The sequence below is a fragment of the Manis javanica genome, chromosome 4 (assembly GCF_040802235.1).
Source record: "Manis javanica isolate MJ-LG chromosome 4, MJ_LKY, whole genome shotgun sequence".
NCBI lineage: Eukaryota > Metazoa > Chordata > Mammalia > Pholidota > Manidae > Manis > Manis javanica.
In genome coordinates this window covers 44,083,991-44,088,609 of record NC_133159.1, presented here as the reverse complement: position 1 = coordinate 44,088,609, position 4,619 = coordinate 44,083,991, and positions in this window count along the sequence as shown.

Genomic DNA, 4,619 nt, shown 5'->3' with positions numbered 1-4,619 from the left:
CACCATCAGGGGTCCTACATACAGGCAGACCTCAGAGATACTGCAAGTTTGGTTCTAGATGACCTCAGTTAAGCAAATTTTTTGGTTTCCCAGTGCATATAAAAGTTATGTTTACACTATAGTCTATAAGTGTGCAGTAGCATAATGTCTAAAAAAAAATGTACATACCTTAATTAAAATATATTGCAAAAAATGCTAACCATCTTCTGAGCTTTCAGCGAGTCCTAATCCTTTTGCTGGTGGAGGGTCCTGCCTTGACGTTGATGGCTGCTGACTGATCAGGGTTGTGGTTGCTGAAGGTTGGGGTGCCTGTGACAATTTCTTAAATAAGACAATGAAGTTTGCTGTATGAATTGACTCCCCCTCATGAATGATTTCTCTAGCATTTGATACTGTTTGATAGCATTTTACCTACCATAGAGCTTCTTTCAAATTTGGAGTCAAGCCTCCAATTTTGAAGGCTTGCTTTATCAACTAAGTTTATGTAATATTTTAAATCCTTTGTCATTTCAAAAATCTTCACAGGATCTTCACCAGGAGTAGGTTCTGTCTCAAGAAACCACTTTCTTTGCTCATCCATAAGAAGCAACTGCTCATCCATTTAAAAAGTTTTGTAAGGTTGCAGCAATTCACTCGCATCCTCAGGCTCCACTTCTAATTCTAGTTCTCACTGTTTCCACCACATCTGCAGTTACTTCCTCCTCCTAAGTCTTGAACCCCTCAAAGTCATCCATGAGGGTTATAATCAACTTCTTCCAAACTCCTGTTAATGCTGATATTTGACCTCTTCAAATCATGAATTTTTATTTTTTTATTTTTTTAAGGTATGATTGATAGACACTCTTATGAAGGTTTCACATGAAAAAACAATGTGGTTACTACATTTATCCATATTATCAAGTCCCCAAAATCATGAATTTTTTTAATGGCATCTAGAATGGGAATCCTTCCAGAAGATTTTTAATTTACTTTGCCCAAATCCATCAGAAGAATCACTATCTATGGCAGCTATACCCTTATGAAATGTGTGTTTTGAATAACAAGACTTAAAGTTGAAATGACTCCTTTACCGTGGACTGCAGAATGGATGTTGTGTTAGCAGGAATGAAAATAACATGAATCTCATTGTGCATCTACATCAAAGCCCTTGGGTGACCAGGTGCATTGTCAGCAGTCATATTTTGAAAGGAATATTTTTTCCTGAGTGGTAGGTCAACAATGGGCTTAAGATAATCAGTAAACCATGTTGTTAACAGATGTGCTGTCATCCAGGCTTTGCTGTTCCACTTATAGAGCACAGGCAGAGTAGACCTAGCATAATTTTGAAGGGCCCTAGGATTTTCAGAGTGGTAAATAAGCAGTGGCTTCAGCTTACAGTCACTAACTGCATTAGCCCCAATTAGGAAAGTCAGCCTGTCCTTTGTAGCTTTGGAGTGAGTACTGACTTCTCTTTAGCTATGAGAGCCCTAGATAGCATCTTCTAAGAAAAGGCTGTATCACCTACGTTAATAATCTGTTGCTTAGTGTAGCCACCTTCATTAATGATTGTAGCTAAATTTCCTGGTTAACTTGCTGCAGCTTCCCCATCAGCACTTGCTGCTTCCCCTTACACTTTTATGTTACACAGATGGCTTCTGTCCTTAAGCTTCATGAACCAACCTCTGCTAGCTTCACACTTTTCTTCTGCAGCTTCCTCACCTTTCTCAGCCTTCATAGAATTGAGGGGAGTTAGGCCTTGTTCTGGATTAGGTTTTGCTTTAAGGGAATGTAGTAGCTGATTGGATCTTCTATCCAGATGCCTGAAACTTTCTCCATATCAGCAGTAAGACTCTTCCACTCGCCAATTGTGTGTTCACTGGAATGGCACTATTAATTTCCTTCAAGAACTTTTCTTTTGCATTCACAACTTGGCTGTTTGGTGCAGGAGGCCCAACTTTCAGCCTGTCTTGGCTTACGACATGCCTTCCTCAATAAGCTTAATCATTTCTAGCTTTTGATTTAAAGTGGAAGACAGTGACTCTTCCTTTCACCTGAACACTTAGAGGCCATCATAAGATTATTAATTGGCCTAATTTCAATATTGTGTCTCAGGGAAAATGGAAGCCTGAGGAGAGGGTGGGAGATGGGGAAACGGCCAGTGGAGCAGTCAGCACACACATGGTATTTACCTCCCATCATCTTTTTTGGGCTTGGTTTGTGGTGCCCATGAAGAAAAATCAACAATGGTAACATCAAAAATCACTGATCACATAAAAAATAAGACAATGAAAAAGTCTGAAATATTGTAAGAATTACTACAATGTGATGACACAGAGACATGAAGTGAGTGAATGCTGTTAGAGAAATGGGGCCAATAGATTTGCTAGATGCAGGGTCACCACAAACCTTCAGTTTGTGAAAGACACAAGGATCTGCAAAGCACAATAAAGTAAACAAGGTGTACCTGTAACGTCTATGCCAAGTCCTAATGACTCCCAGACCTCCTGCTGGAGCTGTGATCCCAGCATTCAGGTCAGGAAATGTGTATTCTGAGAGCAAATCTAGAAAGGCTGGATTGTAAGGCAGGAGATCTTCCCCTCGGCTGCACACTGGAGTCACGAGGGTCCCACCAGAAATTCTGGTTATGGTCTGGGGTATGGCAGGGGCATCAGAATTTTAAAGCTCTCAGGTGGTTCTGATGCACAGTCAATTGGGAGCTCCTGGTGTACAGGTAGCCAGCTTCTCTGAGCCCACTTTGTAGTTGAGCATTTGAGTAATTTCAGTTGTACATTATCAGACTGATGTGAGATATTTTTAATGGTTGTTGAGGGCCTGCCATGCGCCATTTTCAGACCTTAAAACTGTGCAAGGTAAGGTGCTATTCTCATTTCACCCTTAAGACTGTGCAAGTTAAGGTGCTGCTATTCTCCATTCACAGAAACCTGATGCTCTGTTTAAGCAACTTACTCAAGAATGCATAGCTACTGAATGTCAGAGACAGAATCTGAGTATTGACCCAAACCATGCCCTTCCCATTGTACTGCATGGCCTCTGCCTTGGCAAAAGTGATTTCAAGAAATAAACTGAGTGTTTATGGCTGTCTAATCAAGTTAGCCTAAAGTAGATGAGAAATTAAAATTTGTGTCAGTGGGTGCTTTTTTTTAAATTTTAAATTTGCGTTCCATAAGTGTACTTATGGAAAGCTGACCTAATGTAAGCATTTAAAAAAAGCAGGTTTCCAGGAATAGAAAATTAATTTTTAACTCTTTATAAATGTTCAAGTTACAGAATGATTTGAGGATGCTATAGATTCATGGGACTCTAGAACAGGAGAACGTGGAACCTGCCTATCAAACCCTTTCACAGAAAAGAAACAGGTCTGGAGTGGTAATTAACCTGGCACATTCCAGCTGAGTGGCCAAACACTCGTTTGCAAGCCAGGTACACCATCCCCTAAATTAGGCTACTTTGGATGGATTTTGTTGCATTAGGAGAGGTCTGGCTGGATTAGCCTTTGAGCTACAAAAGCCTTGTAGGTGTGAAACAGGTACCTGTCTTCTATTCTCCGAGGGAGACAAATACAGAAAGTACAGTGATCGGTGCAAGGTCACACTTAACTGGAACCTATGTGTCCTGATTACTAAGCCTATGTTTCTCCCAGAAGCCAGGGCAGTATAATTTGGTGGAAAGATCAGAACTTTGAAGAGACATAATCCTCAATCCATTTACTAGGGATGTGACCTTGGCCAAACTACTTGCCCTCCGGGGTTTGGCTGAACTTATATGAAATGCATAACCTTTAGGGTGCTCTCAGGAAACACTTCCTTCACACCAGAAGACTTAGGAGATGCCCCCATTGGGAGCTCAGGTTCTGCTGTTAACTATATCTTGAGAGCTGGGTCTTGTTTTCTTGGTATGATGCTTTGCAACCTTCCTGTGAAATGCCACAAGCAGGAATTAAGAAACACCTGTGGATGGTTCCATCTCCTTAGAGGAAAGACAGAAATGTTCAAACCGTGTACCTTGCTGTCTCCTTCCTGAACTTGCCAATGATACCTCTTGCCATAAATTGATGAAATGAGGATGCTGGCAAAATAACAGGTACAGGCTGTATTATCATTGCTCATTCCTTGGGGAGATCTAGAAACAACTGGCTGGGAAATATTTAGCAGAATTAATACTTGGGGATAAAGGCTGGTGCATAACAAAACCATCATGTAAATCAAGTTCAGAATGTAAATCAAGGGTTCCATTAATATTCTGTTTTTTTAATGGAAGAAACACCTGCTGGGCTATCAATAAAGGAACCTTGCAGAAATCTGTTGAAATTGCCATTTCCTTAACTACTTGAGTGCCAGGCCTCCTCAGACTTTTTTTTTTAATGAGCTATGCTTTTTATTTATTTATTTTTTCTTTTGGTATCATTAATATACAATTACATGAGCAACACTGGTTACTAGATTCCCATTATCAAGTCCCTACCACATACCCCATTATAGTCACTGTCCATCAGCATAGTAAGATGCTAGAGTCACTACTTGTCTTTTCTGTGCTATAATGCTTTCCCCGTGACACCCCGCATTGTGTGCTAATCAAAATGCATGCCCCTTATTTCCCTTCTCCCTCCCTTCCCACCCTTC